The following is a 27,515-nucleotide window of genomic DNA, read 5'->3' as shown; positions in this document are numbered from 1 at the left end:
TATTACGTGATACCCTCCATGACACAACTTGCCTCCTAGACTAGATGCCTTCACGTGGACATTCTGCATTCTTACCCCTCCTCACTATGATGCACCATTTTTGGATTATTTGGAAAATTTTCAATAAACACATATTTATAAAAAAAATTATAAATTATATGTAGAGAATATGATTGTGGTTATACAAATAATGTAAAAATTACCATTCCTACATGCATACAATGAACTCATCTACTATTGAAAATTACCATGTAAACTGTGTCATTTATCAGGAATTCTGGGAAGTCAAAGTCTTGAGCTAAAGTTTCTGCTCAACACATAGAGACAGGACTTTTGTGAGTGTGGTTTGTTTGCAGAACCTACAGCCGTTTTCTATCTTGCATTGCTGAGTTTTTACAGCTGCATTTTCTAACCTGCCCCCCCCCTCCCCACTAGGAATACAGAGCGCGATTTTCCAAGGGGGGTGTAGTTACCTTAGCACAAGTCTGTGTTTAATGAATGTTCAGATTTTTCAAGGAAACACTGAATACATTGTATAACATGTGAAAGATATATATACCAAACAATGTATTTACAGAGTCCACAATCCCTTCATTCAACCATATATTATATTTTCCATAACTTTTTATCATCATATTTTTAGGAATGCAGATGATAAAATCTCTGTGCACCTGGTTTTCCCAAACTGTAAAAGCAGCTGTACATATAACCTACCCTAAATAATGGATGGATGCGGGTAAAGGGAGAAAGAGAAGTCAATCATGATTTTAAGAAGTTATTTTTGGATTGATGGAAAAGATCTTCTAGATCTGTAAAACCTCAAGCAAAAACAAAAGACGTAAGAAGTCACTAATGTCAAGATATCGCTGTTGATAGTTGGCTCTCTTTAGGATCTTGTTAAGGAGTTAACTATTAATACTTTCTATTTGAAATATTAAAAAATGAAAAAAACATGAAAAAAAGCTACATAACTTCCATAAGAAACTTCGGTTTTGACTAGAATTCTTAAGTTTCATAGCAGGTTGTTTCATGTATTAACATATTAATAACATTGGAGTCTACAATGATTTTTTTACAATGTTTACAATGGGAGTACGAGTGTTATGGTGGCTGCAGCTCAGATAGAAAATAGGGATAATGTTTATATATAAACCTTGTAAGGACAGCATCAATAATGCTAGCCATACACAATACACTCCCATCACAAGATCACAATATCATGCTACATGATTCCAACCTGACCGAAATGTGAATCCAGTAGGGTCATCTGTTTCCCCAAGGACAAATTATCCAGTATTTTGTCTATGACCAGTATAGAGCACATTTAAACATCACTTTTAATGTACATGGACATTTAGGTGTCCACTTTATTCAATGGGTTGTAGACCATTTAGCGCCAATGGTGTATTGGGAAATGGTGGCCAAACCTTGGTTGATCCCATTCACTTTAAACAAAGGGTTGATAAACTGGGTTATGGGTCACATTCCGGTTGTAAAAAATCCCCTGTTTAAATTAGACGCACATCAGACAACCCAACTCTCCCTTGACTCTACCCAAGAATTGGGCAAGTATAACAGAAGTCTCCTCTGGCATAGGCTTACTCCTTCTACTGCACTTCCATGTCTAGGACAAGCCGACATTGCAAAAGTATGAGAGAGTTCAACTTAGTGTTGAACGAAAATTTGTTTAACAAATTCAAAAAGTGGCAATTTTTTTTTTGTTGGCAGGAATTTATGCAATTAAGCAACTGAATATCAGATCCATTTAACTAAATATGGTTTTGGTTAAAGCTACATTCAGATCAGTAGAAGAGATCTGAAGTGTGTGAAGGGAACCGACTCATGAGTCATGGGGTACAGAAAGGGAAACACAAGATCCTGGGTGGCAGCACCAAAATGGGGAGCCCGGCAGAGAAAAAGCATCAGATTGCCAAATCTGGCCAACAGCAAAAGCAGGCGAGAATGTATGGTATGTGCAGCGTATGGAGATTATTATCAACAATTCAACCTGCGGTTATAATTTAGTCCACAAATCTGATATCCTAAAAACTAATATGCATAGGATATACATAGACCATATGTCATGTGTAGAAGTCAATAAGCCTTGTCCATAAAGAGTTAATATACGAGTTCTGTTCTACTACAACTGAATGTATATATGCAGATCTTATTAACATTCATGGATATAACAAAACACCATTTAAGTCATACTGTTGCCAAGCCCCCCCCCCCCACTCACAATACACTACAAATTAAAATGTATTTCTTCGTTGTCTCCATATACAAAAGTTGAAATATACATAGAGAAGTAAATACACCCCTCCTGAAGCCCCTCCGTCTTCACTGAGCAATACTTAAATAAACATTCCCCTATAAAAACAAAACTTACACAAACATTCCCTTTATACAATCTCCTGCTGAAACTTGCTGCCTCCATAAAAACATATTTATGGCTTGTGCCAACAACGCAGACTGAACCATTTTTTAACTTTCTTGACATGAAGTTTTCTTTCCCTAAACCTAAAGCTCTGAAAAAGAGAGAGGCCCCTCAAGTCGAAAAATGCAAGAACATGAAGATTGGGAATAATGAGAGGTAATATAGAAGAAATGTCTGGTGCCATATGCAGATACATGTCTCCAGATGCTTTTGTAGATATAATGCAGGTATTTTTTTTCATGGTTTGATGCAGAGGTTCACTATAATACAGTAAAAGGGTGCAGTTATTGCTCTTTTTGGCAGATAAATGGCTGGAAAACTTGTTTCAAATACTAGAAGAACATTGCCAGAAATTTATCACGTCCACTTGACAACCAAGAATCAGATTCCACCACTAATTTTGTAAAAAGCATTTCCGATGTTTTCTATGCTCATTTCTTGCCTAGGTAGATACAATGTGAGGCATTTATTATTGGCTTTCTGCCTTGTGCGCCATATATATTCGTCGGCGCCATAATATTGCTCCTTTTCCGACACCTACGCCTTATCTTTTTGGGGACGCTCAATTTGGGTGTATCTTTGTAATCCCAACAATTTTCCTGAGCTTTTCCTGAGCACAATTTTTGGAGCACAAACAGATTGATCTAAAAGCCCATCTACCAAATTGTATTTTACCTTCATGAATGTGGCGACAGTTCAGGACCTTTTCGGTCCTATGCCAATTCAATAATGCCTTGCACCACAATCTAACATCCCAGTGAAAATGACCACACAATTTGTGCGCCACAAACTTAGATCCTGTGCCACAATTGATGAATACCCCCAAATTTATATCTTAGATAGAGAGGTACTTGACTAAATAAAGGTGACTATGCACATATAAGGAGTGCTAAATGTGGGCTAAATCTGTTAGTAGGTTTTCCTAAAACTCTTTCCTAAACTCTCCTTAAAACATAAGTTGTAGCAATTCTTAAAGGGCATCTACCACCAGGATGAAGGACTGTATGCAAATAAGCCTGAGGGGCTCCAGGCACCATTAACACTTATTGCATACAATCCTTCATCCTGGGGGTAGGTGCCCTTTAAGTTAATGCCCCCCCATCCCCATTAAGAACACATTCACATTACTCTTGGCCAAGCTGAGTATGCATGTGCATGTGAGTCAGAAGCTACAATGCATGACCATCGATCTGGTTCTAGTTCTGTACAATACAAGAGCCTAGAGTTGTTCTTATAGGGCCATATGCTCCCTCTAGATGCTTCCAGCTTTTTTCGATCTTGCAGGAATCCCACAGTACCAGGTCCAATACATATAATAGAGTTATTTACCAAATACAGTACAAAAGGTCTGCACATGCCCCATAGAGTCTGTGGTTACACTAGCCAGGGACTAAGATTCAATAGGGTACAAATATTTATAAGGTCTATTAAAGTGAAGGTACTTTTACTATACTGTATACATCATGGTTTGTGAGATATAATATGGTCCGGGTTGTCTAGCTAAACACAATTGGTTTATTTGGATTATCTTTTATAACTATAATGCGATAGGGAAGAGTTCATCAATTTGTCAACTGAAGAACATATTATTTACCCGGTCAGGACACAATAGAAAAGACTGTTCCAGTTCACCGAAACATACACTGAGAGCAAGTTTATATTGGAGACGTGTAGTAATGCCCCGACATAACTGCATGGAAGGAAAATGAAGCAATTAATTCTAATTGTAAGACGCGGCCCACATTCCAACCACTGAGCACACATCTACACACCTCCACAAACACACAACATGCTTCAGCAGACTACCACAAAGGGCACAAAGGCTCGTGTGTTACAATAGTCAAAAGCCTCTTTTGTGAGAAGGTGAAAGGAAGAAACGTTTCGGAATGTAAGTGCCCAGGTGGTTGTGTTTGTTGACCGTCTCTGGAGACTTGGCTTTTGTAAGCTATATATGTAAATAGAACTTTATCTTTCAGCTTTCTCCTTGGTCTTATAGAAAGCTTGGGAGAGATGCATTGTGAAGGACATGAATTCAGTAAACCAGCTTGCTCGGCTTTTTGCCTGGTTAAACAATGAATAGAAAAACCTCATAGAAACAAATTATGTATCCTAATTAGAGATGAGCGAACACTAAAATGCTCGGGTACTCGTTATTCGAGACGAACTTTTCCCGATGCTCGAGTGCTCGTCTCGAATAACGAACCCCATTGAAGTCAATGGGAGACTCGAGCATTTTTCAAGGGGACCAAGGCTCTGCACAGGGAAGCTTGGCCAAACACCTGGGAACCTCAGAAAAGGATGGAAACACCACGGAAATGGACAGGAAACAGCAGGGGCAGCATGCATGGATGCCTCTGAGGCTGCTTAAACGCACCATTATGCCAAAATTATGGGCAACAGCATGGCCATGACAGAGTGACAGAATGAAGCTAGATAGCATCTAAAACATGCAATAATTGACCCTGACACTATAGGGGACGGCATGCAGAGGCAGCGGCAGCAGGCTAGAGAGTGTCATGGCGACATACCCTAAATGGACTCAGGCTTCAAACCAATGGGTGGCAGAGAGGAACCAAAGGAGGTGAGCAAGAAGTGCTCAAATAATATCGGTACATGATAAAAGTTTGCCAGTATATTTTGTGGATTACACAGCAGGGTGGCGACAAAGTTAACATGGAAGCCATGAAAACAACCCAAAATTCTGCCTGACACAGCTCGTTTGATAAGGGGACCATGTATGGAGGCAGTGAACTAGTAGTAGATTAAAGGTGCTGCAGTTAAAACTATGTTAGTTGGATCTTGGCATGGAGCTGGCGCTCCGCTGCCAGGCGAGCTTTCGCCAATCCAAGCCCCTGTCTCTAGGCTACTCCCCAAACAGCACTTCTAAGAACCTTTTGTATAAGATCAAGTGTAGTAGCGTTCTTATAAGTTTAGGATATGCCGGGTGAGGGGAATGTAAACAGATGCGCAAGAAGCGCATGATGCGCATGGAGCTGGCGCTCCGCTGCCAGGCGAGCTTTCGCAAATCCAAGCCCCTGTCTCTAGGCTACTCCCCAAACAGCACTTTTGTATAAGATCAAGTGTAGTAGCGTTCTTATAAGTTTAGGATATGGCGGGTGAGGGGAATGTAAACAGATGCGCAAGAAGCGCTGAAATAATATCCCTAAATGGTAAAAGTTTGCAAGTATATTTTGTGGATTACACAGCAGGGTGGCGACAAAGTTAACAACTTTGATGTGGAATCCATGAAAACAACCCAAATTTCTGCCTGACACACCTCGTTTGATAAAGGGACGATGTATGGAGGCAGCTATATGGACGACTTTTGGAGGTAGGAATGGAGACAACGTGTGGAGGCTGCTATGGAGACAATTTAATTTGGATAGTGCCTGTATGTGGCAGTCCCAAACATTTTTCAAACCAGAGGAGCAGGTAGGTGGCCCTCCAGTAAAATGGGATAGATTGAGTGCCTGTATGTGGCAGTCCCAAAAATTGTTCAAACCAGAGGAGCAGGTAGGTGGCCCTCCAGTAAAATGGAATAGATTGAGTGCCTGTATGTGGCAGTCCCAAAAATTGTTCAAACCAGAGGAGCAGGTAGGTGGCCCTGCAGTAAAATGGAATAGATTGAGTGCCTGTATGTGGCAGTCCCAAAAATGTTTCAAACCAGAGGAGCAGGTAGGTGGCCCTCCAGTAAAATGGGATAGATTGAGTGCCTGTATGTGGCAGTCCCAAAAATGTTTCAAACCAGAGGAGCAGGTAGGTGGCCCTCCAGTAAAATGGGATAGATTGAGTGCCTGTATGTGGCAGTCCCAAAAATGTTTCAAACCAGAGGAGCAGGTAGGTGGCCCTCCAGTAAAATGGAATAGATTGAGTGCCTGTATGTGGCAGTCCCAAAAATTCTTCAAACCAGAGGAGCAGGTAGGTGGCCCTCCAGTAAAATGGAATAGATTGAGTGCCTGTATGTGGCAGTCCCAAAAATTGTTCAAACCAGAGGACCGGGTAGGTGGCCCTCCAGAAAAATGGAATAGATTGAGTGCCTGTATGTGGCACTCACAAAAATTGTTTCAAACAGAGGACCGGGTAGGTGGCCCTCCAGAAAAATTAAATGCATGAAGTATAGCAAGAGCCAGTGGGCCCTGTCAAAAAATAGCCATTTTCCTCTGCTTTACTGTACAAAGAGGAGGAGAAGGAGGAAAATGAGGAGGAGGAGGAGGAGTGGATCAATTATTCAGGTTGAGCTTCCTTCACCTGGTGGAGATTGGAAATTCTGAGAAATCCAGCCTTTATTCATTTTAATAAGCGTCAGCCTGTCAGCGCTGTCAGTCGACAGGCGTGTACGCTTATCGGTGATGATGCCACCAGCTGCACTGAAAACCCGCTCGGACAAGACGCTAGCGGCAGGGCAGGCAAGAACCTCCAAGGCGTACAGCGCCAGTTCGTGCCACATGTCCAGCTTTGAAACCCAGTAGTTGTAGGGAGCTGTGTGATCATTTAGGACGATGGTATGGTCAGCTACGTACTCCCTCACCATCTTTCTGTAAAGATCAGCCCTACTCTGCCGAGACTGGGGACAGGTGACAGTGTCTTGCTGGGGTGACATAAAGCTGGCAAAAGCCTTGTAAAGCGTACCCTTGCCAGTGCTGGACAAGCTGCCTGCTCGCCTACTCTCCCTCGCTACTTGTCCCGCAGAACTACGCACTCTGCCGCTAGCGCTGTCAGAAGGGAAATACTGTTTCAGCTTGTGCACCAGGGCCTGCTGGTATTCATGCATTCTCACACTCCTTTCCTCTGCAGGGATGAGAGTGGCAAGATTTTGCTTGTACCGTGGGTCCAGGAGAGTGAACACCCAGTAATCGGTGCTGGAATAAATTCTTTGAACGCGAGGGTCACGGGATAGGCAGCCTAGCATGAAATCTGCCATATGCGCCAGAGTACCAACGCGTAAGAATTCACTCCCCTCACTGGCCTGACTGTCCATTTCCTCCTCCTCCAACTCCTCCAACTCCTCTTCTTCTGCCCATACACGCTGAACAGTGAAGGACTCAACAATGGTCCCCTCTTGTGTCTCGCCAACATTCTCCTCCTCTTCCTCCTCATCCTCCTCCACCTCCACCTCCTCCGATATGCGCTGAGAAACAGACCTCAGGGTGCTTTGGCTATCAACAAGGGAATATTCTTCCCCCGTCTCTTGTGACGAGCGCAAAGCTTCCGACTTCATGCTGACCAGAGAGTTTTTCAACAGGCCAAGCAGCGGGATGGTGAGGCTGATGATGGCGGCATCGCCACTGACCATCTGTGTTGACTCCTCAAAGTTACTCAGCACCTGACAGATATCAGACATCCACGTCCACTCCTCATTGTAGACTTGAGGAAGCTGACTGACCTGACTACCAGTTCTGGTGGAAGTTGACATCTGGCAGTCTACAATCGCTCTGCGCTGCTGGTAAACTCTGGATAACATGGTCAGTGTTGAATTCCACCTCGTGGGCACGTCGCACAACAGTCGGTGAGCGGGCAGTTGGAGGCGGCGCTGCGCTGCCCTGAGAGTGGCAGCATCTGGGCTGGACTTCCTGAAATGCGCACAGATGCGGCGCACCTTCGTGAGCAAATCAGACAGATTGGGGTATGTCTTGAGGAAACGCTGCACTATCAGATTTAACACATGGGCCAGGCATGGCACATGTGTCAGTCTGCCGAGTTGCAGAGCCGCCACCAGGTTACGGCCGTTGTCACACACAACCATTCCCGGCTTGAGGTTCAGCGGTGCCAGCCACAGATCAGTCTGCGCCGTGATGCCCTGTAATAGCTCTTGGGCGGTGTGCCTTTTGTCGCCTAGGCTCAGCAGTTTGAGCACCGCCTGCTGTCGCTTAGCGACGGCACTGCTGCTGTGCCTAGAGCTACCGACTGATGGCGCCGTGCCCACGGATGGTAGTTCGGAGGAGGAGGTGGAGGAGGGGTGGGAGGAGGAGGAGGCATAGTAGGCCTGAAACACCTGGACCGAGGTAGGCCCCGCAATCCTCGGCGTCGGCAGTATATGAGCAGCCCCAGGGTCAGTCTCGGTCCCAGCCTCCACCAAGTTAACCCAATGTGCCGTCAGCGATATATAGTGGCCCTGCCCGGCAGCACTCGTCCACGTGTCCGTGGTCAGGTGGACCTTGTCAGAAACGGCGTTGGTCAGGGCACGGATGATGTTGTCTGACACGTGCTGGTGCAGGGCTGGGACGGCACATCGGGAAAAGTAGTGGCGGCTGGGGACCGAATACCGAGGGGCGGCCGCCGCCATGAGGTTGCGAAAGGCCTCGGTCTCTACTAGCCTATAGGGCAGCATCTCCAGGCTAAGCAATCTGGAGATGTGCACATTAAGGGCTTGGGCGTGCGGGTGGGTTGCACTATATTTGCGTTTCCGCTCCAGCGTCTGGGGTATGGAGAGCTGAACGCTGGTGGATGCTGTGGAGGATCGTGGAGGCGACGATGGGGTTTTTGGGCCAGGGTCCTGGGCAGGGGGCTGACTAGCAGCTGACACAGGGGAAGGAGCAGTGGTGTGCACGGCCGGAGGTGAACGGGCTTGTTGCCACTGAGTGGGGTGCTTAGCATTCATATGCCTGCGCATACTGGTGGTAGTTAAGCTAGTAGTGGTGGAACCCCTGCTGAGCCTGGTTTGGCAAATGTTGCACACCACAGTCCGTCGGTCATCCGGTGTTTCCTTAAAGAACCTCCACACTTCTGAAGATCTAGCCCTCGCCGCAAGAGCCCTCACCACGGGAGCTTCACTAGTTGACAGTGGCGCTGATGCACCAGCTCTGGCCCTGCCTCTCCGTCTGGCCCCACCACTGCCTCTTCCAACCTGTTCAGGTCGAGGACTCTCCTCCGTCTCAGAAGCACTGTGTTCACCCGGCCTCTCAACCCAGCTTGGGTCTGTCACCTCATCATCCTCCGATCCCTCAGTCTGCTCCCCCCTCGGACTTCCTGCCCTGACAACAACTTCCCCACTGTCTGACAACCGTGTCTCCTCATCGTCGGACACCTCTTTACACACTTCCACTACGTCAAGAAGGTCATCATCACCCACAGACTGTGACTGGTGGAAAACCTGGGCATCGGAAAATTGCTCAGCAGCAACCGGACAAGTGGTTTGTGACTGTGGGAAGGGTCCAGAAAACAGTTCCTCAGAGTATGCCGGTTCAAATGGCAAATTTTCCTGGGAGGGGGCAGACTGGGGGGGAGGAGGCTGAGGTGCAGGAGCTGGAGGAGTGGGGATTTCGGTGACATGGGTGGACTGCGTGGAAGACTGACTGGTGGTGGACAAATTGCTCGAAGCATTGTCAGCAATCCACGACATCACCTGTTCGCACTGTTCTGGCCTCAACAGTGCTCTACCACGAGTCCCAGTAACTTCAGACATGAACCTAGGGAGTGTAGCTCTGCGGCGTTCCCCTGCTCCCTCATCAGCAGGTGGTGTCTCACCCCGCCCAGGACCACGGCCTCTGACCCCTGCAGTAGTTGGACGCCCACGTCCCCGCCCTCGTCCTCTACCCCTAGCCCTGGGGTTAAACATTTTTAAAATGAGAGTTATAACTTTTTTTTTTTTTTTTTGTGTGTTTTTTTTGTGTTTTTTGTTTTTTTTTGTGTTTTTTGTTTTTTTTTGAGTTTTTAGAACCAAACAATCCTATCCTATTGCTATGGCTATTTTCTAGCCAAGTATCAAAGGAAGCACACTACTATGCCAGATGAGATGACACTGAGTTATTGCCTAATAGAAATCCAACCCCTACTGAATTTTGCCACTTCAGCCTTTGCTATGGATATGTGCGCCACTAAGCGCAGAACACAGCGGTCGCAAGTCTCACTACAAATTGCTCAGAATTGGCAAGTACATGCACTGCAGAAACTACAGCCACCAGCAGATCAACCAGAAATCAAATATATAGAACGCTACTGTAGGCTTCAAGAAGCTATTTGTATTCTCCTATGGCTATTTTCTAGCCAAGTATCAAAGGAAGCACACTACTATGCCAGATGAGATGACACTGAGTTATTGCCTAATAGAAATCCAACCCCTACTGAATTTTCCCACTTCAGCCTTTGCTATGGATATGTGCGCCACTAAGCGCAGAACACAGCGGTCGCAAGTCTCACTACAAATTGCTCAGAATTGGCAAGTACATGCACTGCAGAAACTACAGCCACCAGCAGATCAACCAGAAATCAAATATATAGAACGCTACTGTAGGCTTCAAGAAGCTATTTGTATTCTCCTATGGCTATTTTCTAGCCAAGTATCAAAGGAAGCACACTACTATGCCAGATGAGATGACACTGAGTTATTGCCTAATAGAAATCCAACCCCTACTGAATTTTCCCACTTCAGCCTTTGCTATGGATATGTGCGCCACTAAGCGCAGAACACAGCGGTCGCAAGTCTCACTACAAATTGCTCAGAATTGGCAAGTACATGCACTGCAGAAACTACAGCCACCAGCAGATCAACCAGAAATCAAATATATAGAACGCTACTGTAGGCTTCAAGAAGCTATTTGTATTCTCCTATGGCTATTTTCTAGCCAAGTATCAAAGGAAGCACACTACTATGCCAGATGAGATGACACTGAGTTATTGCCTAATAGAAATCCAACCCCTACTGAATTTTCCCACTTCAGCCTTTGCTATGGATATGTGCGCCACTAAGCGCAGAACACAGCGGTCGCAAGTCTCACTACAAATTGCTCAGAATTGGCAAGTACATGCACTGCAGAAACTACAGCCACCAGCAGATCAACCAGAAATCAAATATATAGAACGCTACTGTAGGCTTCAAGAAGCTATTTGTATTCTCCTATGGCTATTTTCTAGCCAAGTATCAAAGGAAGCACACTACTATGCCAGATGAGATGACACTGAGTTATTGCCTAATAGAAATCCAACCCCTACTGAATTTTCCCACTTCAGCCTTTGCTATGGATATGTGCGCCACTAAGCGCAGAACACAGCGGTCGCAAGTCTCACTACAAATTGCTCAGAATTGGCAAGTACATGCACTGCAGAAACTACAGCCACCAGCAGATCAACCAGAAATCAAATATATAGAACGCTACTGTAGGCTTCAAGAAGCTATTTGTATTCTCCTATGGCTATTTTCTAGCCAAGTATCAAAGGAAGCACACTACTATGCCAGATGAGATGACACTGAGTTATTGCCTAATAGAAATCCAACCCCTACTGAATTTTCCCACTTCAGCCTTTGCTATGGATATGTGCGCCACTAAGCGCAGAACACAGCGGTCGCAAGTCTCACTACAAATTGCTCAGAATTGGCAAGTACATGCACTGCAGAAACTACAGCCACCAGCAGATCAACCAGAAATCAAATATATAGAACGCTACTGTAGGCTTCAAGAAGCTATTTGTATTCTCCTATGGCTATTTTCTAGCCAAGTATCAAAGGAAGCACACTACTATGCCAGATGAGATGACACTGAGTTATTGCCTAATAGAAATCCAACCCCTACTGAATTTTCCCACTTCAGCCTTTGCTATGGATATGTGCGCCACTAAGCGCAGAACACAGCGGTCGCAAGTCTCACTACAAATTGCTCAGAATTGGCAAGTACATGCACTGCAGAAACTACAGCCACCAGCAGATCAACCAGAAATCAAATATATAGAACGCTACTGTAGGCTTCAAGAAGCTATTTGTATTCTCCTATGGCTATTTTCTAGCCAAGTATCAAAGGAAGCACACTACTATGCCAGATGAGATGACACTGAGTTATTGCCTAATAGAAATCCAACCCCTACTGAATTTTCCCACTTCGGTCTTTGCTATGGATATGTGCGCCACTAAGAGCTAAACACAACGGTAGCAAGTCCCCCTGCTAATTCCTCACAAAATGGTAAAAGATGCAAATTAAAATAAAAAAAGTAGAACGTTATTGTAGCCCTAAGAAGGGCTGTTGGGTTCTTTGAGAATCACTCCTGCCTAACAGTAAGCTAATAGAACACCCTAACGCTTTCCCTGACCAGCAGCAGCTCTCTCCCTAGCGGCATCCAGAGACAGAATGATCCGAGCAGCGCGGCCAGCGGCTAGTCTATCCCAGGGTCACCTGATCTGGCCAGCCAACCACTGCTATCGACGTGTAAGGGTACCACGTCATGCTGGGTGGAGTGCAGAGTCTCCTGGCTTGTGATTGGCTCTGTTTCTGGCCGCCAAAAAGCAAAACGGCGGGAGCTGCCATTTTCTCGAGCGGGCAAAGTATTCGTCCGAGCAACGAGCAGTTTCGAGTACCCTAATGCTCGACCGAGCATCAAGCTCGGACGAGCATGTTCGCTCATCTCTAATCCTAATGGTCAACCAAGGATTTTCTGGAAGAGATTTTTATACTATTTTTTTTTTAATATTCCAGAATCATCCAAAACTGCAGAATTTTCCTAAAGCGTGTTAATCCCAGCGCTTTCTCTACTAATTGAGATGTTAAACAGTACAGGACACATGGTTATATGGGTTCATGACAACCACGATGAAGGTCTCTGAATACAAATGGGAGACTATTGTGTTGCAATACATAGCTATAAATTTTACTTCTAGTACTCTTAATGTGGCCATTCAGGTCAGACTAGGGGCTCTTTCAGATTGGCATTGATTTTCACGGCTGTGGTTCAGTGATTTCCATACATGCCTCACAAGGCCATCGATTTCTATGGCCCTTTTCACATTGGCTTGTATTTTCACTGATCCGTTGCTCGTGGAAAAAAATTATGAAACATGTCCTATTTTTTTCACTGATGCGGATCACGGAAGGCAATAGAAGTCTATGGGATTGGGAAAAAAAAAACGAATGAAACATCCATTTTTTTTCACCGATGAGGCTGAAAAACTAGGGGTGATGTTTGCAAAGCAATGTTAAACATTGAGTGACAAAACAGATGAATCACGGAAAAAAAAAAAAAAAAGGAGGAAAACCGGAGAGACAAATCCAATGTATGCACAACTGAAGCTGATCCAACTCCAATGTGAAAGAGCCCTAAGGGTGGTTTCACATTGGTGTTTTTTTCCACATCAATGATTTTTCACTGAACCCATTTTGGCCTACGGACACATACAGATTGGTTTTCTCTTCTTGTCTTACTGACCCATTCTTTTCATTGGGCTTTAAATAATAATAATAAATAATAATAATAATAATTCTATAGTGCACACAGATTGCGCAGTGCTGCATAGAGCTTGCCAAATCAGTCCCTGTCCCCATCGATCTCACAATCTAATCAACCTACCGGTATGTTTTGGAGTGTGAGAGGAAACCGGAGGACCTGGAGGCAACCCACGCAAACATGGAGAGAACATACAAACTCTTTGCAGATGTTGACCCTGGGACTTGAACCTAGTTCCCCAGCGCTGCAAGGCTGTAATGCTAACCACTAAGCCACTATGGCTTTTTCACACTTCAGTTTTTTTTCACTGGTCAGTTTAGAACCTGTTCTTTTTGCCTTCACTGACAACATTGGATCAGTGGAAAAAAACTGAAAAAGCCCATTGAAAAGAATGGTTCAGTAAGGCATCAGTGATAAATCACTGAAGCCACGAAGAGAAGAACAATCTATATGTGTCCATAATCCAAAATGGGTCATCACTGATATGAAAAAAATGCCATTGTGAAACCACCCTAAGGTTGGCCAAACCCTCTAATTTCATTTGGAACAGCTCATTATCTATTTGGATGATGGTCCAACATTTGTCAGGTAATGTTGGGGCATAAAAGGTGATCGGCTACAGGAGATGTAAAACAATAACTGTTTCCTTTCTCCCCTTTTACAGCAAATGTATTCTTGATCTAACCAAGCGTGTGTATTGACTTATGGTGCATGGTCATGGTGCATGGTCATGGTGCACACAGTCCATAATACTGATCTACTGGCACTTGTAAGATCTTAAATAAGGTTCTGTATTCCCCTCCCAAACATCAATAGCTTATAAAATAACATTTGCATAACATGACAAGTACAAGTTGTATATCCCTATAGTCTGTATAGTCTATACAAAGCTTATGATACAACCGCGTACACCATGGCTGAGGCTCACAATATATTTTGTGGATGAAACATGCAATAGACATAGGAGAGCATCGTTTATGAAGGTTTTCAATCATCTAGGTCTTGATACTGAAAAGACAAAACAAACTAAACTTGTTTAGATATCCTGAAACCCTTTCACCACTTGTTTGGGTGGTGTCCTTAAAAGTGGTGAAACTTGTCCTGCTACAAGAGAATTGGAACAAGCAGTGAAACATCTGCAAGGCTCATAGATAAATCCAGTTAATGTTTGATATTTGTGTAGATGTTGTCATAATGGACTTGTGCTAGGAAAGATAGCAGTCAGTATACAAGACAAGAACTCTAGGATCACAGAAGAGCAGAACAATACTTCTTAAAATCTTTGTCAAATGTGGATCTCCATTTACACTCAATGCATATCTAAAACTGCAAGTGTCAATCCTAAAAATCTGTCAGGATTGTTTTAAAAAAAACCTCACTTTCTAGAAATTTGATGTTTTTATCCAAAATTTGAAATTAACAAAATCACATGGTTCATCCATTGTTCTATCTCTTATAAGATCTTGGTTGATCACAGCTGAACATGGCTAGGGCTATAAAACAGTCTTCCTGGTGTCTTTATTAGTATGACATCACTGCACATTGCGTCCACATGCAACTTTGTTCAGATGTTTTCTTCAACATATTCCCATGTGTTATAATAAGAAAACAGCTAATTGGGTGCTTTATCTCTATCCCAATAAATAATGAGTGTAGCAATTGACTGTTATGATACAATGTAGCACTGTTTGTCAGTGTCATCCTCATATCAGTCGAAAAGGAAGAAGTTGGTTCCCCCCCTGGGGCAGAACGTAACCTCTACATAGCACAAGTAAACACATACGTATAGGAGTGCTGGCATCTACAGAATGGTGTGGCAATACAGAAGTACGCATTATACAATGACTTATTCAGTTTTTGGAAGGCCTGAAAACAAATCACAGTTTGTACCCAAGCTGGATAAAGGTTATCAAAATCTAACGCGACTGCCTGAGGCTTCAACCCAAACTGCGTATAATTGGTCTCCATTAACATTTTTTACTATGAGCATAATGTGTTAGTAAAGCAAATGCATATTCTACCACATTTACAGTCCTTATATAGTCCTCAAGTTTTATATGTAGACATTTCCAAAAATATAGGCAGCTATTTAACCATTAAAAATCGGAAAAAACTATTTCTTCTGACTTACAAAACAGTATGCATATAACCTATATCCATGAGGAGGTCTATACATTGTTACATCATTACTGTAGAATATGCTATAATTGTTTGCTCTACTAAGGTTTTCATTATATCTTGGGTATGCCTATTTTTTGGCATCAAAATTTTTTAGATTTTTAGGTATATTTGACAGGATGATCTTAAAAGGAAATCTACCATTTGTTTTTATGCATTGTGAAACAAACATACATTGAGAATGCTGTAGCTACACTAGTGCAGAAACATATTTTGTTTAATCCCTGAAGCTTTCCCAAGGTCCTTAATTTTAATTGTTTTTTTTTTTAGCAAAACAACTCAGGGATTAAATAAGATATGTTTCTGCATCAGTGTAGCTACAGCATTCACAAGGCATGTTTGGTTCACAAACAAATAGTAGTTTTCTTTTAAGACATGAATGATGGTCCCATTGGTTGACTCTGGGCTTTAGTTGGGTGGTGATCATTTTAGGTACTACATCTCGAACATTACAGGAAAGGAGAAAGCTTCAGATTGCATCAGCAGTTTATATGACTATTAGCCCATGAATACAACAGATGACTATTAAATATGGGCAACTTTTACAGACTTGCAGAGCTTCTTGCTCAGAAATTCTAAGTACAGTGATAGATTACTCGAGGCTACATGAAACATGACCCCAGTCTCTGCAGATTGTGCTTGGGGCAGGTTACTGGGTCTTCAGGTTGAAAAGGTTGTTTGTCCAATGCCTACAGGAGTGGATTAATATACATCTAGGAACGTACACTTGTTCCGGGGAACACAAGCTTGAAGATTCAATGCAATCCAGGGGCTTCTAGCTTAGGAGTGAAAGATATCCTTTATACGAGTAGAAGGGATTTTATTTTTTTATATCCGATAATGTGTAATCAGTATTCTAGTTAATTTATCTTAATTTTTAATAGGCTTAAAGGATTACGTCTTTCTTCTGCGCAGCCATGACCCATTCATTGTCAAGTGTTTTCTAATAATTGAATTCTCTGTATTATGCACAACAATAACTCCCTTCTACTGGCTCCTTACATAACAAAGTGAAGGTTTAGTGCTGACACACCACCTAAGTGCAGCGGAAATCGCCTCTTTCTAGGTGGAATCAAGACTAATATTATTGTGATTTCATCATTTTCTAGAACTCTAAAAACAAGGCTTCCTCTGCTTTGTTTAGGGGGAAGATCCGATTAATCTATATGTATTGAGTAATGACCACAATTTAGTATGAGGTTAAGAGGGGGGGGCACATTTACCTGGATATTAGACAACAGAAACCAGCCCGAGAAATCCTAAATGGCCTCACTGGGCTTGCAACTTTCCTTCCTGATAGGTCTTTAAAAGTAAAAAAAAAAAAAAAAAAAAAAAACACGTGCTTAGGCCAAGTTCACACCTGCGTTTGGCAGCTTCCATTAGTCATCAGTGGAAAAATTAGCGCAGAAACTTTTTTCTGCTATAAAAGTGCAAGCGCAACAGAAGACGCATTGAAGATACAGAAAGTGAATGGAAGACCTTCTGTTTTTAGTTTTCAATAAACACTCCTAAAACAGAGGGTATAATGGAAAGCACCAAGGCAGGTGTAAATTGAGCCTTACAGCTGCATAACCTAAACCTCCAAATGCAAAATCTGTAACAAGACCATCCTCCCCCTCCATCTCCAATGGGCCATGTCAAATACTGATGTCTAAGTAGCAGAGGAGCTTTATGACCAAGTAGCACCAGGGAGGGCCTGGACTCTTATTCTGCACACAATATGACAACCCACAACCCAAGATAACTTTATACTACCCATATTATTTCTGGAGACCCACCGTAACTGGAAAGAATACAGATAAAATAGAAGAACTGGAAGAAACATGAATGGAAAGCTGGAAACGAGAAGAAAAATAAAACTAATTATTTCCTATGGCTTCCTATTTAGATGTTCATGCATTTGTCTTTGGTTTTATGCATCCCTTTAACCATCGACGAAACAACAAACTGTTTAGCAACTCACAGCAAACACCACGTGGAAATCAAACTTGTAATGAAGAAAACAGACAAAGACCACAATAAAAAACCTGCTAGTTCGTTATTAAGGGCTTTCCTCGCACCCTGCTGCTTGGCATCCATCTCTCTGTTACATGTTCCATTATGGAATAATTTACAAATGTAATGTAATGGTGAAATACAAGTGCCAGACCTTGTGTTACCATTGGCCAAGAGAACGGAAACATGTATGATTCCTCCATAAAAAGCATAACCCTCTACATCAGTAGAACCTCAACTAGGGTCTCCAGCTCAGCACACAGAGGCTGCCGGTAGACTTTATAATGTATACCGGGTTGATAGCATGTGCAGCGGGTTGGGCTGCGTCCTCCTCTGCAAGGCGCCCAACAGTGCTAGTGGACTGCACCCAATTAAATATCTGGCTCAGAGTTACCACATCATTCAGGACTGTAAAGGCAGGTCTTCTTCACGCAACTGTAAATTTTAATTAACTACACAAAACCATATAGCCCTAAGTGGCAAATAGGCTGCTGGGTTTTCCTATTGTTCGACCCACATGGAAATGATTCCTAAATGTTTTACAAAACCTTTTAAGGCTGAGCGAGCCAGATCATCAAATGGATCCAAGTGGAGAAAGAACTCAGATCTCCATATGTAACATCTGCCGGAGCAGCCTGTGACACATGGCAGAAACATACCCACATCAATGTGCTGGCAGCGGCTGAAGCCGCAAGAACAGAAGGATGTGCCTCATACCATGGGCACAACACTCAGCATCTATTGCGGAGATTCTCGCAGCTTGTGTCCTGACCTATTAGAGCTCATTAGTTTCAATAGCTACTTCCTCTGCATGTGTGTAGGTTCATAAAAGTGGTTAAAGATGCCCTTGTCCCCAAATTCAAAAGGTTATAATAATACATTTTTTATTTATATAGAGCTCACAGATTACGCAGCGCTGCACAGAGTTGCCAAATCAGTCTCTGTCCCCATGAAGGCTCACAATCTAATCAGCCTACCAGTATGCTTTGGAGTGTGGGAGGAAAATGGAGGACCCAGAGTAAACCCATACAATCCAGGAGAGAACATACAAACTCTTTGGAGATGTTGACCTGGATGGAACTTGAACTCCGGACCCCAGCCCTGCAAGGCTGTAGTGCTAACCACTGAGTCACTGTGCTGCCTTACATACATACTTACCCCATTTCGTTGGCACAATGGACGGTCAATTTGTCGTTAGAGGTTTTAAAAATCCATTAAATCAATCAAAAGATATGGTTTCCTTAAGTACTTAGTTCTCGACTCACCCCTCCATCTCAGAAGGAGGCATTGAACCTCCAGAGAATGGAGGAGTTGATGGCTGAAGATTGAGAATCCTTGGATGTGTATTGTAATATGTGGGTTGCTGGATCACCTCCTTTTACCCCCCTCCATGATTTACAGAGAGACCAACTAATCCGCTTACCTCATCTTAGGCAAGGGGGAGGTAACCTTTTTTATACAGTCACAAATAAGACGTTACTGCCACTTGCCAATAATGAGGCAAAACACATCTATAGAGAAAAACATATTCACGGGACAAAAAAATAGTGAAACTCTACTTATTCCGCTGAACATCATCGTTATTCAACTACTGTATAAAGTTGAAAAAAATGTACAATTATTACTATTATGGATACTCCACTCTCCCTTTACAATATACTCCAGCGGCCTTCTGGAAAGTTCACCAAGGGTGAACCTGTGCTAACCATGTCCAATTAGCTCCAATAGATGAAGGTCATCAGCACTTTACGGGAGATATTTGCTCGGAGGCATGATATCATATCAGCACGCTGTGTTTGTAGTGTCTGATGTTTTTACATTCTTGCTAATGTTAATGTAGTAGATTTGTAAAGATAACACGTGTAGAACAGAGCGGTTTCTAGGAGAAAATTGGTGCCAATATTGCCATATTCTCATTTTATTCCTCTACTTCTTGTCATTTAATGACTTGGCAATAGATTGCCCATGACTGGGGGCAGCGCTGGTTTTCACAGAATGTCAATGATTCTCTATGGTATAAGAGTTCTTCCAAATGGCTTTCAGCTTTTCCCCTCACAGAGGGAGACATTAAAAAAGCTGCAATAGCAACCAATCACAGTGCATATTATCACATATTAGAGCTATATCACATATTAGAGCTGTTCTGTGATTGGTTGCGGTAGGATACAAAGACCTCTTGATAGAATATGTTATTTGAGCCTTAGAGTTAACCAGGGATCAAATTGGTGAATGTAAAACATCTAAAATGATCATTTACATAAAACATACGAGGTGATTCTAAGCGCCCACAGCATTATTGTTAAGCATAGTGAACCTCTCCTATATGCTGCAGGTAATCCAGGAGAGTCGCCTGCAGGGCCGGTTTTAGAGAAAGTGGGGCCCTGGGCAAAACTAAAAGAGGGGCCCCAAAATAACACTATTTTATGAACAGTCTCATTCAGTAATAACCTGCATAATAATAACACTAGACAGATATATATATACATACATAGGCAGTCCCCGGGTTACGTACAAGATAGGTTCTGCAGGTTTGTTCTTAAGTTGAATTTGTATGCAAGTCAGAACTGTATATTTTATCATTGTAACTACAGACAAAAATTTTTTGGTATCTGTGACAATTGTATTAAAAATGTTGGGTTGTCATTAGAACCAGGAATAACAATAAAGCATAATTGCAGACACCTTTGATAACTGTTACAGCTGATCATTTTAGCCCAGGGCAAAAGTACAGTAAATTACCAACATCCAGAAGGCTGTTTGTAACTAGTAGTCGTCTGTTGTTAAGTAGGGAACTGCCTGTATAGGAAATAGACAAATTATTGGAGATAGAGGATAAGCATCTTCCAAGGCGTTTCAAAAGGAGCAATACATCCTCTTCTCACAAAAGTCAATATGCAATGGGCCCCTTTAGGACAGGGGGCCCATGGTCAAATGCCCAGTTTTCAGCCCCTTAACGCCAACCCTGGTCGCTTGCAAAAGCAGCTAGCAATATGTTCATAGCAGCGCTATAGTCTTCTGTCCATCAGAGCTCCAGTGGCCCACCATGTCCTACCAATACAACATTGTACTGTCATACAAAATGGTTGTAAACAATGCCCTCCTTCAAGTACCATTTAAGCCTTAGTATCATCACTTCTTGACCACCCACCAAACTACCAATTATTCCCTACATTGCAGTAGATCCTGACGATACAACACTGTTAATACTTCACCAAGTGGCAGCCTCTTGTACAATGCTGCAGAATATGTTAGTAATATATAAAGAGCCATAATACATGATATATAATAGCAGGGGAGCCCATATGTACCACATGCTGTCTCATGTACCTCTCTAGGACATGCATTCCTATTGTAAGCTATGGCGTCTACTAAAGCATGGAGTTTGTCTACATTTTGTTTTTTATGAACTGGCTTGGAATAGTCTGTAACTGCTACCTTAAACCTGCAGCCCCTCGAACTGCCCTAATTGCTGATTCTTTTCCCCACTCGGTTCAGGGGTCTGTTTTATGTCATCCCCAAATGCCAGTTCCATGTCTAGCAAAGAGCAGAGCTGTAGTGTGAAGCTGTCAAGCTGCCAGTGATTAATTACCTCCAAGGCCAGGCTGCTAAACTCACACCGGTCCATGCAGAGGCCTGCAGTCACAATCCCCAATTCACCGCCTGCTCCCCAGACCTCTGCTTATGAGCTCTGCACACTGGACAATGCCAGAATGACTTGGCTAAACTCAAGCATTGAGACCAGGGAGATTTGGCAGGGAAAAGCGCCAAATACCTTCCTAACAGCAAAAGAACTGTGACATTATGGCCCCTTACGGGGTGGTCCGGTGAATAATAATAAGCTCATATTGTGCTGGTCACAGAATTACTCAATACGTCCCCTTGTTTCTCAGTGTCCATGTTAGCACTAGAACAAAAACAACAGTAAAAATTTATTAGCAAAATATGAATGTGATCCCACATAAAGTAACTTCCCCCTGCAGAACATATCAGCGGACAGTGAGCTCATTGTTGAGCATCAACGTGCAAAAACTTATTTCCAAAAAAGTTGTATTATTGTAACCCGTATGTTTTATTCAATGGGTTACAGTCAAGAGTTATGAAATCTTTGTCATGACAGCTGCAAAGTTCTCGGATTATCATACGCAGCAATAGAAGTGTCCATCAGGAAACAGATATACAATGTGAATAGATATGTGCTACCACCTTGTAAGTTTTTGGGTTGGATCTAGAGTTGTATGTGGAATAGCCTATTTCAAATTAAATGGACTTACTGGTTACTCAAGGTCAAAATAACTTATTAAACTATAAATTCTAGCCTAGCATGTATGATAACATGTTATCATACATGCTAGGCTAGAATTTATAGTTTTCAACCAACTATGTAAAAGATTATGGCTTTTGTAAACTTAAAAGCCCATTGCCCACGTTCAAGTTTTGGTCAACAAACTTGATCCATGTACTTGTGGGATTTACCAGACTAAACCTAGAAACACTGCAATCGATGATTTCAGGTCCGGTAAATCCTGCAAGCTCACAATGCAAGTTTATTGAACCAAAGCTGCTTGTAGACAACGGTCTTGAGGGTGCATCCACAGTTTTTGGAGCCAAAACCAGGTGTGGATGAAAATGGGTTGAGACAAATAATTGAAAGGTGCTGCTACTTCTCCTACTTTTACTCCATTCCTGGTTTGGGCATTAAAATCTCCATCGGAAAAACTGAACGTGTAGTTGCACCCCAAATCTGCTTTACCTCAATTCAGAACCTGTTCTAGATTCCCCAACTACAATGCACACGCTCTTATATTGGCAACAAGAACTCTTATGGTCTCCCTAAGGTCATCTAACTCTGCGCTGATATCTTAACAGGTCATATACCTCCCAAATTAGTGGAGAGACTACAATAGACAAGTGTAAACAGCAATTGTCCACCTAGAGAATGGGACTGCATAATGTAATTAGTTTATAAGGTGGTGGTGAGGATTTTAGCACCTGGAGACCATTACTGGATATTTGTTTATTTGATTTTCACTTTCAGGATGAGATCTTAAGGGAATTTACACATCCCAGTCAGTAATCCATCCATCACACCTTTCCCAGTCTGGCCAGTTGGGGTTGCTGGTGTGTGTGTGTGTGTGTGGGGGGGGGGGGGTGATTATCCATAGTTCAGCTAGAACATATAAACAGAATGACAGATCTCAAGCAGACACATCTTTTTCCCTAATGGGACTTCAACATTAGGCACCACAAGCCAAGGAAATTTCATCTTTACAAATCTAGGAACAGCACTGGAATATCAGCGGTCACGTATGGATGAAGTGGTTTTGTATACAGTCTTGAATATACATAGACGTGGTCAAGTCCCTTTAGTAGTGGTGCATGAGGTAGATGTGGCCAATTTTTTTCCCTCCCATCTAGAATTGGGGCCAATCTCATTTTGTACCTCACTTTAAGTGATTGAAGCAGATTTACAATAAAAAACACAACCAATGCAAAAAATGTAGGCAAATCACTGATATTTGTCCTGACAAGGATAGACAGTATGGTAGCATATCTTACATTCCATCCAATGGAAGGAACCTTGTTTAGTAAGATATGATGTCATACATGAACAGGTTTTGTATGTTGCATTTCAGGTTCTGATTTTGAGCTAGTGTCGCTTTCAACAATTTTGAGATTATAGGCGATTTAATTGAGACATTGGAAGATGACAAAGAGACACAAGGTTCTTGTGTCTCTCCAGCCCTCATAAGGCATTGTTTCCCTTAAATGACAACATTAGCACAATAAAAGTCTCCCATTCTATAGAAACAATTCATCAGTCGCCTACTGTCTGCCATACAACTGTTCATTTGTGAAAAAAGGGGGTCACGGGTGCACCATTTTTGGAGATTTCACATAGTAAAAGAGGACTAAAGGACTTGGAATACATCTCAAGCCAATGTCTCTCCACCTGTGACATAAGAGCGCATGGTCCAGCTCTTGCCCGATGCAAATCCTTTGGAAAGTTTTTCATGGAATATTTTCAAAGCGTTCTTTGAACCCATTATTGACCATTGCAATTATTAGCACATATCAATTAACAGAGCATCTCAAAGAAATGTCGGAGCCAGTTTGAAGGGTCTTTTTTCTCACCGAGGCCATTCCAAGTACTTCAGGCAGCTACTTTCTATGACCAAAATTCCAATTATAAGAACATCCCGTCTCATTAAAACGGCACCTTCTTTACACAACTTGTCCCTCTCTAACATAGCTATCTCTGAAGTTCTTTCAAGCCTTCATGTAAAAGGGGGTTTAACCCCTGCTCCCCCATTAATACTAAATCCCTAGAACGCAAAGCGCCTTCATCGCCTTTAATTGTGCTTACAAATCCTATATAGAATTTCTCATTTCAGTTCCAAGAAGATCTGGCTTCCTCCTTCAACACCCTACCATAGATATTTATTCTAAAGCTTCGCAGAGATCACAAAATGCCTCTAATCTGCATTTTAATTGGCATTCTGTGAAGGCATGGGAGGAAGGAGGGGGCTGCCTCTTCTAAGTCACTCACTACTTACAATCAAGGAACCCCCCATTAACAGTTACAATGCGACCTGAAAGTTTCTACGGCCATTACATACACTTCACTATACAGGTTAAGAATGCAAAATTTCACACGAACATGCAGCCATCCTCCCCAGATGCCAGAGCACAATGTACATTCACCCGGCCGGGCACAATACATGTTTCATACAAAAGACATCTAGATTTTTTTCTCTGGTTTTACAGCTTGGAGAGGACGGATAATTACTTTAATTAGATAGCACTTTTCCCCCCAAACACTTCAGATTGGAGCATGAAAGGACCATTTAGAGCCCTGTAGGAATCCAAACACTGGGCACATTATAAGCAGAAGAATTGCAGCCGTTGGCATATGTTACCCAACTCCTGAGGTGCATCATAATTAAGTCACTGTAGTGTTTAGATTACGGGAAGGCAACCTGTGGATTTTTTATGGCTGTTTATCTACAATACCCAAGCTGGCCAAAGAAGAAGATTCCCCCTCAATGCCACTCACTTCCGAATAGGGCATCATAGAGAGTTCTCTACACATACCATTCCTGTTCATTGCTCAATAAGTAATTTTTTGGGACAATTTCAAAGGAAACACTCAGCTAGTTACCGGCAATGAACAAAAAATGTAAAAAAATAATTCTAAAAATAATCAGATCCAATAGACATTGCTTTGAACCAAATAAATATCAGGACACTTTGTTAAACAGCGATAGACAACAATTATTACGGGTTGGATTGTAAACAATAATAAGTGGAATTGTTGCTCTATATTGATGCACCTCCGGAGTGTAAATAGTTAACCAAACTGTGATTGCCAACTTTCACCGCACAAAAGAGGAATCCTTTGTTACAGTGAAGAACATAAAAGGCCTCTCAAGAGAAAATAGGTTTATACTACACAGAGATGTGACATTCCTAGCAGGCCCCAGACAGGAGTGAAACCCTACAATTCTCCCGTACCTACCCCCAGACTGTAAATCTGTCACTAGTTAAGACACTTTTATAACCAGTCAGGTCTAACCTATTCAGGGCAAGGGACCTTTCATTTAACTATGAATTGAAGAATGCAATAGCTGGAGCGCCTTCAAGAATTTAACTCATTTCACACCACTACATTGACAGAAAGAAAAGCATTGTTCAGTATAAATAATCATTTAGCGACATTAATAGCGGACATATTCCAAGAGGTGCTGCAGCAGCAACTCTTTTTATTGTACTCATCAACTTATCGTATAGTGTGACTAATAATGGGTTAAATGTTGCTAATCCTTGTGTTTATGGCAAAATAACCATTTTATAGACAGGATTATTGATTGGCAACGGTTATGGTGTCATATTCTATGTGCTATATGATAAGTCAATCAGTAGACCATCCAGATAGTAAATAATCACGTGTCTGTGAATAATCTTCATCATTACAAGGTCGGGGGACACTTGCTTCATTCAAAGCAAGTGCCTAGATGAAAATGCTTAAAATTAGGCACAATTTTAGCAGTAACATAAAACTTGTTCTCCAGTCAAACACTTCCAGCCAAGTCCCATAGGATAAAATATACAAAGGCAAAGCCACTGAACCAAAGATCTAAAGTGGAGTCTCAATACAATGACAAAACAGGACCTCCCTGTACTATTGTTCCACTTTTCAACAATTAAGACTTATATATCGCCCAAGTGAAATAGACAGGTTCACATAGGCAGATTTACCCTACCTAAGCCACTACTCACTTGCTGGCCCATTTATACTGAGCGATTGCCTTGTGAGCAATAAAATACTTTAATTCATACAAATCACAATATTGTCACAAATGCAGCAATATCAACAAAGTAGTCGGGTTTACCCTACTCAATTTAAAGTCCATGTGATCAGTTTTGCATATGAGATATATATATATTCCACATTCCCATTTTTGTGTCAATGGTTGTAATACACAGAGAAGAAAATTTTTGGAAAAGTGAAAACATAAAAACTAAAAAAAGTTAAACAATTTAAAATTGCAAATAGAAACTCTAAACTCTTTATCAGTCGGTACAACATGTAACATATAATCACATGCAACATTAATGAGCGCCATAGATAGGAATAGCTAATTCTAGTAGTAAAACACAGCAGTGCAAATGACTTTTTGGCATTACCTGCAAAGACTGTGGTGTAAAAAGATCCCCCTGTCTTGCAGCAGGCGTGTGCCTGGCAAGACGAAACACAGAGGTCTCAATAACTCTCTGGGGACGGATTCCCAAGTTCAGTTCTAGCAATCAGAAGAAGTAATTCCCTCTCTCCAAGAAATGGCCATGGGGATCCCAAGGAAGCACAGTCCAGGGTGTGTAATCCTCAAGCAGCAGGACCCAACAGCAAGTAGTGAGTGAGGTTCAAAAGAGGGGAAACAGCCAGATCCCCCATCCAGGGTGAATGAGTGAGGTCAAGTCCTGTGTTCTCTTCTTGGAAGATGTTGAGAGTCTCTTTAATCTTACAAAGTAACAATCCAAGGTGCAACAATCCACAGCCTCAGTTCAAGCATCCCCCCCAAATACCAATGTAATTGTATCAACTCCATGAAAACAACAAACAAGCAACATATGTAACAAATATGTGAACTTCCCAAAAAGTGAGCGGAGAAGGTGAGGTTGCAGGCAGTGCAGCCTGAGTGTGAGGAGCAATGGAAAGTGGATGAGGCTTTTCCCTCCCCCTCACTCTTCATGCACATTCCCAGCCCTTTCCTCCTCCCTGGGCACTCCTCTCTGTCTGAAACCTGAACTTCTAGTCCTCCCCTTGCCCAATCCTCTGTCCCCGCTTTTGGCTTCTTTTCTTTGCATCCCTCCCATCCTTCTTCCCTCCTTCTTTCTGTGTTCCAGAGTTTGGCACACATCACTGCACAGAGGGATGGTTTGTTTGTATTGGAATTACTATGCTATGTGCGCTCTGGCTCTCTTTTTCCGTCTCTTTCTCTAGTTCTTTTTACCTCTTCAATACACAAGTAAATGCAACCTAAATTCTAAGCAGATAAAGTGCCATGTGTGACGTCATGTAGGCGCTAAGGGAGCATTCACATGATGTGTCGCGTTTTTGATACGTCTTTGACGCATTCCAAAGGCTTCAGCCTTGATCACATGTTAAAGTAACATTGTGTTTTAGCAAATGCAATGGAATCGCAATGTTACTTCAACACGTGATCAAGGTTGAAGCCTTTGGAATGTGTCAAAAACGCGACGC

The 27,515-nt window shown here is 42.4% G+C and overlaps 1 protein-coding gene across 6 annotated transcripts in view; it reads right to left on the bottom strand.

Annotated features, from left to right (window-relative positions):
- FGFR2 (fibroblast growth factor receptor 2) overlaps nucleotides 1-27,042 on the bottom strand; it is a 72,613-nt gene extending 45,571 nt beyond the window's left edge. For all 6 annotated transcript variants that reach the window (XM_072129393.1, XM_072129395.1, XM_072129394.1 and 3 more), the window contains exon 1: nucleotides 26,441-27,042. The gene's annotated coding sequence lies outside the window, so the exon portion shown is untranslated. The remainder of the gene's footprint in view (nucleotides 1-26,440) is intronic.
- Nucleotides 27,043-27,515: the final 473 nt, after the last annotated feature.

Source organism: Engystomops pustulosus, chromosome 11 (genome assembly GCF_040894005.1).
Source record: "Engystomops pustulosus chromosome 11, aEngPut4.maternal, whole genome shotgun sequence".
Taxonomy (NCBI): Eukaryota; Metazoa; Chordata; class Amphibia; order Anura; family Leptodactylidae; genus Engystomops; species Engystomops pustulosus.
The sequence above is the reverse complement of the archived record's forward strand: the minus strand, read 5'-3'. Positions and strand labels throughout refer to the sequence as shown.